Source organism: Rattus rattus, chromosome 7 (assembly GCF_011064425.1).
Source record: "Rattus rattus isolate New Zealand chromosome 7, Rrattus_CSIRO_v1, whole genome shotgun sequence".
Classification (NCBI taxonomy): Eukaryota; Metazoa; Chordata; class Mammalia; order Rodentia; family Muridae; genus Rattus; species Rattus rattus.
The window spans coordinates 7,088,102-7,101,577 of NC_046160.1; positions in this window are offsets into that span (position 1 = coordinate 7,088,102).

A 13,476-nucleotide genomic window follows, 5' to 3' on the forward strand; every position below is an offset into this window, starting at 1 on the left:
CACATAATGGAAAGTGCCCGGTGAGGGGAACCTGGTACTCTCTGGGAGTGGCATAGGAAATCATGGCCTCACATGCCGGCCGCGCTTCTGAGCAGTGTGTACCAGGCAGAGCTGAGTCGCAGAACACAGAGCCCTTTGTTCAGCTCGGGCAGTGTTCCTGATATTGCCAGATGACATCAATCAGGACACTAACTTGCCCACGGGTGGCATTCCTGATCTGCCGAGGGAATGTTGTGATGTTTGCCTGGCTTATCTCCTGGGGTGCTCGTCTTATAGGTTAAAGAATCCACAAGAGGCAGGGAGTTATTAAGGCTGCTGAAACAGCTGGGCTCAAGGAGAGTAAGGGAAGGAGAGCCCCAGGAAGGAGCGTCCAGGCCAGATCTCATGTTCTCAGAGGTTGGTATGACCTCATTTGCTTTCCAGGAATAACGTACAGTGCTTTGGCCACTTTCCGAGACCTCAGTCGGGCTACTCCTCTAGGAAGCCTGCTTGGATTGTGATTTTCTACCCCGAGACCCTGGAATGGTACCCGTGCTCTCCTGCCTGGCAGTCCAGCCTCTCACAACTCCTGTGATAGACGGAATGAAGAGAAATGAGGCTGGGCCTCATTCATATGAATCCTGGGACCCCTGGCTGGTACCCATTTGCAGACTGACTAGACTAGATTGATTATCTATCTACCTACCTACCTAGCTAGCTATCTCTCCAAGTGCTGCTTATCAGGGGAGGAGTGGCTCTAGGCTCTCCCGGGGCTCTCCCAGGGCTCTCCCAGGGCTGTCCCTGGGCTCTCCCTGGGCTCTCCCTGGGCTCTCCCCGGGCTCTCCTGATCCTCCCAAGGCTTCTTCCTCAGCACTGAGGATCTGGGGGGGAGGGGGCGGAGTTGTTTCTGATTTGAAAATTGCAGCTGATTCGAAAATTGCTGCTGAGGTGTTTTTCATCCCGTTTTCCAAAATCAACATTTCCAAGCAAATCTGGGGCAGAGAGGAAACAGTGCCCCTGGACCTTGAAGAAAGGATCAGTGAGGTTCCATTATTTAATTAGGTGGAAGAATGCTTGTGGGAGGACACAAGCAGGGCAGTGCTTCCAATCTGGGGAGGAAACCTGGGCTGGGAGGATAGCAGGGAACAAAAGGACAGGGTTGTGACTGCCCCAAAGATGCCACACGTGAGTCTTTTTGTCACATTAGGGTCTCAGTTTCTCATTTGTCTAATGTACATCACATATGTTATAGAAGTTGATTTAGGAATCTTTATAAAAAGCTTCGACAGGGTCTAAAAAGCAATGGAAAACACTGGATAATGTATGGCATGCTATGTGATCTTGGCTGAATCCCAACCCTCTCTGAACCCTAAATTCTTCTTCTGAAAGAAAAAAAATAAGAGGAAGTGTTCGATTGGATTTTCCCGAGAGCTGTGCACAATTCTCAATGCTTGCTGGCTCTTCTGGTGAAAAGAGGCTTGGGGAGTGTGGCTAGTTTACATTTCTAGGTTTGCCAGGATTTGCATGCTAATAAATCCCTCTCACCAGCAAGCAGGCGTGAAGTGCTGCGACCAGCTCCTGACTTTGTGTTTTGTGACGCTTTATAGTTTGTTACTGATTCCCTGTGTCTTGTGGTCCATCAAGACCAACACTGACTTGGGACAAAACCATACAGAGTATGCAATTTAAAATGTCCCACTGGCCACACTAAGAGATGCAAAAAGAACTTGAGACATTTTAATAATATAGTAATGTGCTATCCAACACAATTTTCCTACTATTTTAAAACACAGTAACAAGATGTCTTTTTGTGATGTGCCTGCAGGCGCCCTCAAATGCATGCGTGCAGATAGCTGAATGAGTATGTGGAGGCCAGAGGTTGCCATTGTCTGGTGTCTTCCTTCCTCTACGGCTCTCCATTTTTTCTTTTCTTTTGTTTTTGAGACAGAGTTTCTCTGTGTAGCCCCGGCTGTCCTGGAACTTGCTCTGTAGACCAGATGCCTCGAACCTGGAGATCCACCTGCCTCTGCCTCCTGAGTGCTGGGATTAAAGGCGTGTGCCACCATTATCCATCTACCTTACTTTTTTGAGATGGGGAGGGGGCGCTAGACTTGCTGTCCCACCAGCTCCTGTGATCTGTCTCTGCCTTCTCGGGTTTCTGACTCCGCCTACTCGGGCTACAGGAATAAGCCACTGCACCTGGCTAGGGTCCAGGGATCCAGACTCAGGTTCTCATACTTAGGGCAAGAACTTTACCAATTGAGCCATCTTCCCAGGACTCCAGTGTGAATATTATACTCAACACAGACATCTTTCATGTCAGCAATATTCCGGGCTCTCAGCATTCATGGTGGCTGCCGCAATGGACGGTAAACTGTTTGAAGGGAAGATCGCGTTTTCTGTCGTCTAACGGCTCATATTAGCTTTGGTTTACCAGCTGGATCTTCTACCATGCCATTTCGTGTCTCTTGCCTGGTAAGGCTGGTAACTATGGACACCGTTGCACAGTGGAGACTGAGGTTTAGGGATAGCAAACACTTGCTCGAGGTGGGAACACAAATAGGAACAGTGCTAGGACTTGAGCCACTGTTTCGGCTCCAAGGAGGAGGGCGTTCTAGTGGGGCAGCCACCTCCACATGAGTCCACTTACACGCAACTGTGTGTTACTAAGAGAGCGGACGCTGGGCACTGGGTGCCGATGAGGCTCCTCCTCCTCTGCCTTAAGAGGAGGTGGAGCCAGAAGTGGAGGATTATGGGACGTCTCCATTTCTGTTCTTCTTTTTCTTTTTCTTTTCTTTCCGGATCTGAGAGTAAGATGAGCTTGTGTTTGTCTTTCTATTCCTGGGCCTGCTTCAGCAAGTTCTGTCACCCAGAACTGGAAGACATTCCTGCGTTTCAGCCTCACTTCCTGTCTTCCCTCATACCCTGACTCTCAGGGTCTCCGGCCCAGCTGCGTGGTCTGTATCTCACGGAGCCTGGAAATGCTTGCCAGGTTGTGTCCGTTGGGCCTCACTTACTGAAATGATCGCAGCCCCCTGATTGTGGCTCCCTCTCTTCCTCTCTGGACAGACATCGTGGGTTTTTTTTTTTTTTGGAGGGGGCGGGGTGTCTGAGGCTTTGTTGCTACAAGTCAAGGTGAGTCTGTGCTGCTCTGAGGAAAGTCTGATATCCTGGCAGAGCCTTGGATGCACAATGATTACGAGGGGCATCAGATGAAGTCTCTAGACAATAGGGCTGGGACCCCACCCTTGAGAGCAGGTGATAGGCTAGCATCCAGAGCTGGTGGCTCCTTGAAGTGAATGCGTCTTAGAAGACAGCAGCTCTACCTCCTGAACCCAACGCCCACTCAAGGGCGCAGTTGGAATTCTACGACACTGTCAAGTTCGTGAGAGTATCTCGGGGTTAGTGCTGTCCTGTGCGATACTGGGGGCATGGTTAAACTGAAAATTAGTCACCCTTTATCTGAAATTAAACAAATGCAAATGTGAAGCCTTCTGGTGGAACAGCCGTTTAAACCCCAAAGCCTGTATTAAATCATGCATAGGATGGGGATTTCCCACGTAGGGCCGACATGGCTGCAGGTGCGACGTCCTCACATAAGATGTGGTCAGGTATTCTCTGCTCTAGTCGATGGCTGCGTTTTGGTGCTCAGCCTGTGCTGCTGTGTTTGCGTAGATAACTACACTGGGAAGAAGTTGGATATACTGCAGACACATCATGTTGCCTGAGGCGTGTTTGGGGATAGCTTAACACAAGCAGTCAGCATGGCTCTTAGGAAGTGGTAGTGCGGAGACCCAAATCTAAAGAGTTTGCATCGGTTTGATTATTATTTATAGTCATTTCGAGCATAGAGCATTAGGGGTATGCTCACGTTACTGCTCATGCAATCTAGGACCAAAATGTCATGATCATGAAACAGAAATCCCATATTTCCTCTTCCCCCCAGCTCTACCCTCAAACCCCTGAAAACACTCCGCCCGCCCCCTGTTAGTTTTACTGCTCTAGGTACCTCAGATAAATGGAACCATACAACGTTTGTCTTTTTCATAATGTCCTTCAGATTATCTGTGTTGTAGCAAGCGTCAGAATTGCTTTCCTTTTATAGCTGAATAATATTCCTTTGTGTATGCAGACCCATCTAAATCTGTTTGGGCCACTATGGCAAAATACAATACGTTGTTTATAAATAACAAAAATGTATTTCTCCAGGTTTCAGAGATTGGGGATTCTAACCTCACAGTGACAGTGTCTTTGATACTCGGTGAGAGCATTTGGTTGCTCCCACCGTTTGACCACTGAGTGTGACAGTCTTATAATCGTGGACGTTTTTGAGACCCGAATTGAGTTCTTTTGCATGTATGCTGAGATCATGTGGTAACTCCTTCAGATTGTGTGTTAGACCACCATACTGTTTGCATATGAGCTCCATCATTTTCGTCTGCATCGGCAAGGGACAAGGGTCTGGTTACTCTGTGTCTTCCCTAACACTGGCCACTTCCTTCCTTACTTTGAGTAGCATGCTTGTGAGGTGGCATCTTGCAGTGACACTGCTATCTTTGTATGTGTTTGTTGGTCATTTCTGTAGCTTCTTATTCAGAAAAGCCTTTCGAGCCCTTTGTCCATTTTAAAAGTTGTTTTCTTGTAGTTGAATTATTCATAAAACCTGGATACCATTCAGTTATCAAATTTGTGATTTACAAATGTATCTTTTATTATGGGGTTACCACATGCTTTGTCTTTTGAGATACAGAATATTTTAAATATTTATTATTTATTTATATTTTGTGTCTATGAGTCTTTGCCTATATATATATGTATGCAGACCACATATGTGTGATACACAGAACTTTTTAACCTTTGATAATATTTAAGAAATTGGCCTTTTAAAAATTATAAACATTAATTGGTGGGAAATATTGTTAGGAGTCTGGCCTTGGTGATAAGAATACAATGTGAGCATGAAGCCCACAACAGAGGCCTCTGAGGTGTAGGGGCCTGGTGGCATTTAGGGGTGCATTGGTGTTGGAGCATGTGGTAGGTAAGCTGCTTCTAGATGAATGTGGTGGGCTCTTGGGAAATGCGTCCAAACTGTGGCTCATTATCTGTTGGGTCCAGGTTTGCAGCTGGGGCACTAGGCACAGAAGATATACCATAGAGTGGAAGGTAGACCAGTTGGCCTTCCAGTTTCACTAACCATTAACTGTCTATATTTCCTAGGGAATTCAATTATCCTTAGGAGTGAGTCAGTGAGGAAAAGGGACCTTCCCTCAATCTCTACATTTCCTCAGTGACTGAGAGTCAGATGTGCCTTAGGCAGGGCTCAGGCAGGGTCTGGGTGGAGGCCTAGCCTATCTTCCTCTGCAGTTGTTAGGAGCTCCCGGGTAACCCAGAGCTGTCCAGAATGGGGCTGGAACTTGGGCTTCCAGTGTGTGACCTGGGCCTCACAAACGTCCACGAATAAGATAGAATGTGACCACTGGTGCTAGGGAACTCAGTCCACTGCCTGAATTAAGCCTGTGAAGACCTGAGTGACTGCCTTTCTGGTGAGCTGTGTGCTTTAGGGAGAAACTCTTGAGTATGTGTTTTCTGTGAGCAGAAGAGAAAGGCTAGGGATGCCCATTCTTTAATCAGGGCTGAGGGGAGAGGCAGAGTTTCCACTTTTGTGTCAGAAGCACCCAGGTTAGAAGGTAGCTACCCCATCTGCTGACAACACCACGGGTGCTGGGTGCTGCGTCACAGAAGATTCCCCCTCCCATCACAGTTTCAGCTTCTCCTCTGCTTGAGAGATTAGCTTTGCCTGGCTGTAGTTCATACTCTTCTGTCAGTAAAACCAAGGCTTCAGAGCTAGCTGGGCCCTCACACGAAGTTCAGAGCCTTTCCTGATTAGAGACCGTTCAGTGTTACTGAAGAGATCATGCGAGGCTCTGCCCTGAGGCTTCCTGCTATGTTTCAGAGCCCAGGAGAAGTTCCAGAAACCCCTCTGTTCTCAGCCTGACATCAGTCTTCAGACTGAGGCGAGGGGTGCCTGATGGTGCTGTCTGGGAAGGTGTCTGAGCTTTTGAGGACTTTTCTAGCCTCGCCTTCGCCTTCTCCTTCCTTAGGAAAAGGAGATGAGCCCTAGGAGATGCAGTTCTTCCATGCCGGTGCTGGGGAGGGTCCCCGGCCCTATCGATTGAGAGATGCAGGTAGCAGGGAAGAAGTTGCTTTGTGGGTAGGGCTTTGAAGGCTAAGGGATTAGATCTGAGAGAAATGGGGAGGAAGTGGTTCCAGGGTAGAGGACTTCATTGTGAACTGGGTGCAGTTGTAATAGAAAGATGGAGGTCAGATAGAATGATGGGGTTCAAAGGAGGCAGTGAGGAGAGAGGCTCCAGGGCCCAGGCTTTAGGGGGTTGGAGCACCATGCTAGGTTCAGACTCTACTGCCTGTTCCTCAGGCCCTTTGTGAACCCACTCTGTGATGTAAAAATGGAGCAGTAGACAGGTCTCCATCAGCAGGACCTCTTACACAAAGCACATCAGCAACCTGCAGAAGCCGTCTTTAGGCTGGAATGAGGCTCTGGCAGTGCCACTGGCTCCTGGGAATCCAGATGTTCACGCTGCTGGGAAGAAGCTCATTTTAAAAAATCCAATAGTTTGTAATAAGATGCAATTTTCTCCCGAAAGCAATTAGTATCTGCTAATTTCTTTTCACACAATTGCTTTCAAGCATAAATCCCAGGCTCCATATGCATCCCATTAATCATATCAAAAGATTTCTTTCGCCTTATGCATTTGAAAACAGGTTCAGACTTCAGAGGTAAGCAATGAAATAGACTAGTGTACAGTCTTCCTCATCACTGCGCGTAGAGTTTATATCTAAAATTCCAGATGTGATTAGAGTTCAGTCTAACGTTTGTGCCTAGACTGGTCTAGTCTAATGGAAGATGAGAAATAATTAAAACAGAAGAAAGCAGGGTGGGCTGGCTTACATCTGAAACCCCAGCACTCAGGTGGTGGAGATAGGAGGCTCTCTGTGAATTTGAGGTCAGCTTGAACTACTAGGGTCTACATCAGCCCAGACTACAGTGAGACCTTGTCTCACCAACCCCCAAAATGGGGGCAGCTAAGGGAGGCTGCATGGAGGTCTTTCCCATATAGACCGTGAGGAGAATGGAAGAGGGAAAGAGATAGGATGCCACAGGAAAATGGTTTCAGGACATGCAGCCCTTGGGTGGACATGAGACAACAAATAGAGCCCACTCAAAAGTGGGCAAATCAGGAGCTTGAAAGGGAGCCCAGACCTGCTGACACCTAAGAACCACTCTTTCCAGTTCTGCTTAAAATCACCCTCACTTCAGAATAAAGGCCATGCTGGCCCTATGTCTGGAGCATGTCTTAGAGTGCACATGCTGCTTGAGGTCATGCCAGCAAGAGTAACAGGACTTTTCCGTGGGTGTCTGTGCCCATGAGCTTACTGCTGGGACATAGTCAACTTGTCGCTGGGGTCCTGGAGCCTGGTGAATCTATGCTCCAACTAGCTGTCTTAGGTTAAGATGTCAGGCTGGGAAATGATTTTCTCAGGAGGTGAATGTATAGATCCAAAATGATTCCCCTCAAAATAACTGTTAAGCAAGTGGGCGCCCAGACTCACTTGAAGGTCAATTGAACTGCTTAGCACCTGACCAGAGGTGGGTCTCTTAGCAGAGGACCAGAGAGCCCAGCAGGGTTGCCACACCCCTTTGAAGAATGAGGACTGAGGATTCTTTTTTTTTTTTTTTCTTTTCTTTTTTTTGGAGCTGGGGACCGAACCCAGGGCCTTGTGCTTGCTAGGCAAGTGCTCTACCACTGAGCTAAATCCCCAACCCCAGGACTGAGGATTCTTAAAGGAGAAGTAGAGAAGATGTTGCTGATTATGAAAATTCTACCTGGAGAAAAGTTTGTAGATCTGTGCTGTGCTCTGTGTGGGAAGTCCGCTCAGGCAGAAAGCCTCAGAGGATGAGAGATCCAGTGTTCCTCAATATGGAACAGCCACCATGTTATTGAGGAGTTAGCATGTTTTCAGGGAAAATTTCTCCCAGGAATTCCCTCCATTGCTAGCATGTTCTAGGGCAGTGATTCTCAACCTGTGGGTCATGACCCCTTTGAAGGTCAAACAACCCTTTCGAAGGGACCTAAAAGACCACGGAAAACACAGACATTTACATTACCATTCATAACAATAGCAAACTTACAGTTATGAGGTAGCAATGGAATGATTTTACGGTTGGGGTGAAGAACTGAATGAAAGAGTCATTGTATCAGGAAGGTTGAGAACCAACCACTGACTGAGGGAGGAGACAGGCTGTGCAGTACATGGGCAATAGCCCATGTTCAAGTCCTCAGTCTGATGCTTCCTAGCTGAGGGAGCTAGGAGAAGCGACTCAAGCTATTTGAACCACAAGGGCTGTATCGCATAGCTTTCAATGAAGAAGCAACTCTCCCAAACACGGTGAGTGACTTAAGACAGCAAACATTGAGTATTTCTCATGATTCTGTAGGTTGAGTGGGCAGTTTGTTAGGCCTGGGCTATCTTTCTGTGGGTCTTGGTAGTCCAAGGTCGCCTATTCCTATGCTGTGGCCCTCACTGTGATGGTTGGTCTAGCTGACTCTCCTCTCTTTGGTCCCTAGTTCTGTATGAAGCCAACCTGTGCTTGTATAGTGGCAAAGCGTTCAAAGCCCCACTCGTATGTTGTTGGTGATGCCCCGTTGGCCAGAGAAAGATGATCAAACCTGACCCAAATCATGAAGAAACTGATTCCAGCTTTTAATGGGACATGATACAAAACATTGGCTTTTTTTTTTTTTTGTAATCTACCACAGATAATAACAAAACTCTATTCTGTGAGTTCCTGTGACGTTTGTATGAGGTGGTATAGCTCTCAGCATGGTCCTGGCATACAGTAGGTTGTCTGAGTGGAATTCCCTTTTCTTCTTCTCCTTTTAGATTAAGGGCCCATCTTTAATGAAAGACACAATGGATCTGTTGACTCTTAATTCCATTCTCTCTCAGAGCACATGGAAATTGAAGCCATGTGGGACTTAACAAGAGATCAAATGGTATCTTAAACATCCCAGGGCAGCTGCCCTGTCCCTAGAGCCTGGGGCGGCCTCTGTGAAGGGGCCTCTCTTTCCTGGTGTTCTGGGTCCCTCTCCTCCCAGCTCCACTGCAGGTCCAGGCTTTTTTTCATTACAAATTGCTCGTAAGCACACACATCCCCAGATGCCCGCATAAAAGCTGGCATTAAAGTGGAGTAATGGTGGAAGGATCCTTGTTACGATTAGTGCAGCCATGAGCAGTTAGTTCCCCAGAGCTCTGGCTTCGGTGGGAAAGGCCAGGGAAGCGGTGTATACCCCCAAATGCATCCGACAGCTTTTTCCCAGTGAGCTGGAAGCTGGAGGATATGTTTGTGCACTCTGCTGGTATGTCCATTATCCTTGTAACGAGAATTAGGGGGTGGAAGACAGACAGACCTCTGAAGAGAGAAACCCTGAGGGATAGAGAGAAACATTTGAGATCTTCAAAGGAATCTGCTGATGAGTTTTCCTAGAGACACATACCAAAGGATCTGGCACCTGTCAATGTTTAGCCAAAGCCTAAAACACTGCATTTAGGATGTCACAGCACAGAAGGCCAGGATCCTACCCCTCTTCAGGGACCCATCTGGAGCCCAGTGAGCTTGGCAGGAACATCAGTACCATTTAACACAAGAAAGCAACGTTTTGGGATCAAGATCCATCGCTTCCTCCCCTGAAGTGTGCTCTTTTCTCTGTGTTTAGTGTTCCCTCCTGCATGGCCATCAGTGATGGTGGTACTGATAAAACATTAATGGCCAACCTCTGACATGTGTAAGTGTGCTCTGTGTGTGTGTGTGTGTGTGGTTGTGTAATAGGTGAGGACTCAGACTTAGCCTCTTGCCATTGTAGCATCCAGGGTTCTTGCAGTGGCTGATGTATATCTCATAGTGAGTTTTATGATAAACATCACAAAAGGAGAAATGGCAAGTCTGAGCCTAGCAAGTGACAGAAACCCTGGGCTAAGCAGGTTAGAAATTCAGCACAGAAGCTGACCGCAGCTTAGAAAATCAGAACAGAAGAAAAGGCAAGAGATGAACATTCACCCGGCCTCTGGCAAAAACTAGACTACAGATTTTCATTATTTTTCTTTATTATTTTATTGTCTTTTATCTTTATTTTCATTATTTTATTTATTTTATTATCTTTTAAAATTATTTTATTATTTTGTTCTTTTTATTATTGTTTTTATTAAAATATTTACTACTTTATTAACTTTATTATTTTTCTTTATTCTCAGTACCTCATTCAACATCACCATATTTAACACTTCCTTACAGCTGGGTCTTTTCTATGATTGTCCTTGGATGCATCCCTGTTGGTGGCAGGACCCTGTGGTTAGTTTTGGCCAATGACTGATGTGTGGACGTGATGTGTCTGGGCTGATGCACTGAACGGCCTCTGGGAAGCAAGCAGTTGACAGGGTGACAGACAAATGCCTGAAACAGCTTATGCAGAGGTTTCCTTCAGAGGACAATTGACCTGGGGACGTCTCCAGATCAGCACCTGACTGTGCCTGGATAAAAACAATAATTCTTTGTCTTAATCTCTGACCCTTGGGATTCTTATTATTGCAGTCTGCATACGTTGTCTGGCAGAACCCTTGACAGGCGTGTCACCTCATTTTACAAATGAAGAAAACAGCCCTCTGACTAAGTCAAGAACTTCCCAAGGACACACAGGTTGTAAGTGAGAGTGACAGGCTCTGAATTAGGATCTGGCCCTCAAGCTCTTACACATGAGATGCCTGATAAACAGATGAATCCATGGGTGTTCCTTCAAGCACTTTGCAGAGTGGAGATAACATGCTGAGAGCAGGGTCTGTGGGAGCCTTGCTGGCCTATGCTTAAGGGGAAGGCTGGACTAGGAGACAGTGCGCCATGGTAGACCAGTTGGCTGGGCTTCTCCTTCTGCTCCCTAGTGGGGTTGCCACTGATCTCTGCTTCTTTTCAAAGAGAAGACCCACATCCCCTACAGCGGGGAGGACAAGATGAGCTGGGGTAGCCTGTGTGGAGGTAGAAGGCGTGTTGCTGGGAAGGAGGCAGAGGAATTCTCTGTCACAGCAGAGAGTTTCTTGTTCCCCAACTGTTTCTTTTGTCAGAGCCATTCACAGGGGCTCCCACTTTCAATGAAGGTCATATACCCAGAGCAAGGTTTTAGTGAGCTGCTGGTGTGTGGCCTGTTTTCCAAAGTTTTCCTGAACATGATATCATGTAGGGCCACACACCAGACTCCTGCTCTGTCCTGAAGATTCTGTGAGAGTCTGTTTGCTTCAGGCTGTGGGATCCCTGACGTCACCAGCCCTCTGGGGACTCAAGCCTCTGGAAAGATCGCAAAACAGTGACTCATGCAGTGCCTAGTGGTTCTGCCTGAGGCATTTGAGGGACTGAGGCTCTGGACGGCATCCAGAGCCCAGTATGGAGTACTTCAACCAGGAAAACTTGTTTTGTCTAGCACATTTCTTTACATTCTAAAATGAACATAGTCTGGAGAGACTTATCTAGTTGAGCCTTTTGGTTTTGGTTTTTGAGATGAAAACCGCTGGCATACCACAACCCTTGGGGGTTCCCTTTGCAAATCCATGTGAAAACTGCTTTGTAGTCTCCTGTTCCTGCCAACCCCCTGAAATAGCTGCGATTCTTCCTAGACATGGTTTGTATTTTACCCTCGCTTTGCAGCGAGTCCCATAGCTGGTAGAATTACTTTTCTTCTGGAGCATCTGAGAGCTCAGAGTCCAATTTATAGCTCTTCTTTGCAAGGATTTGCTCTTCATCTTATGTTTCTGCTCAGTTTTCTTTCATTTGCTGTAATGGCCCCTCTTCTGGTTGGCCCCCATCTGCCTTATTTGAACTTACAGAGACTCTAACAAACCCTGTTGAGAGTGAGGTTATATGGACATAAACAAAGGTTATTTCAGGGAAGCCCTTGCATGGGGCATCAACCTGCAGGAAACATGGCTCAAAGAGGGCAATGAGCAGTGTCCTAAGTGAATCTGAGAGGCAGGGAGTATAAGTAATGGAGAGGAGCAGGCTGAGGAGAAGCCAGGTATGTCTGACAGGGCACAGTGTCAGTGGAAGAGTCCTTCCTGCCAGAAGCAGCTCGCACAATACCCAAGGCAGTTGGTGAGTGAGTGAGTGAGTCCCTCGTGTGTCCTTCATGTTTCAGTCTCATCTGTACGTAAAGTACGTATTTTGAAAGGAAGGGGATAGGCTTTGGGTGATTTGGCAAGCTCTAGGGAAGCCTTCGGAGGGAATGGGGAACCAGATTCCTGGGAGAAAGACTGAACAATGTCTGAAGTAAACAGCTGGTGGACAGGGTGTATCCAGTATGGGGAAAGAGAGCAGGGCTTTTCCGAAGGTGAGCCTCTCTTCAGCTTAAGACCGTGAGGTGGAAGGGAGGGAGGAAGGACAAAGACCTGTTTGAAGCTTTGGTGAAAATAGTTATGGGGATTTTATGGGGTTTTGCTGGGCCTGCCTGGTTTTAAACTGTGTCCTATCTCCCACAGAAACAGAGAGAGCACAGTACTCAGACGAGACCCACCTTCCCTCGTGGTCTGACAGGACCCAGCAGGGCACCCAGATGTAGGAGAGACCTTTAGAGCTATGCGCTCTAGCTGCAGTTTCAGGCCTCTGGACTGCTTCGGTTGGTGTTCTCGTGTTTTCTCCGGCCTCTTGACTCATAGGTGCTCTGGCTGTCATGGCTCCAGCCCTGGGACTTGGTGGCTATTCAGATAATACCGCCCTTCGGGGCGGACTCTGCTCTGGGCTCTTCACGAGACACACATGTGTGCATGTGTGTCTGAGTGTGAGTGTGAGGCGGGTGGGCACACAGAGGCCCGCCGCCGACGTCTATTACATGGAGAAACATCTGTTTCCAGCGGAACATCCAGAGTATCAGATGTTTTACTGCAAGGAAGCCATTTTTTTAATAAAACGAAAATGAGACATGGAAATCAAGGTAACCACATTTTCAATGTTTATAGAAGATAAAGGTTTAACCACAAGTCTTTCATCAAGTGGGGGACAATAGAAAAAAAGCGTAGGGAATGCCCTTTGGCTGTCTTCGCCTCCACAGCGAAACCTTGCAGGGTCTCACCTCATATAGTACAGGGTCCTTGGGGCAGCTGGAAACATTTAGTGACGTGTCTAGATGTTGCTGTGCGGTGGCCCTCGACCATCGGCTTGTCTGGCTGTGCCTGTGGGCTGGGACTCATGGTGACTGTGACTAGTGCCCCTGGGGCAAATGACCCTCAGGTCTAAGGACACAGCAAGAAGGATGAGCCTCCTGGTGGAGTCCCAGGTCTCGAGGGTGTGGGAGTCAGCTGGTGGCAGGGGACTTACATCTTAGATTTTAGGTCAGAAGTCTTGACTTCTTATTCAATACAGGAGCTCGGGTTCAGCCCCTCTCT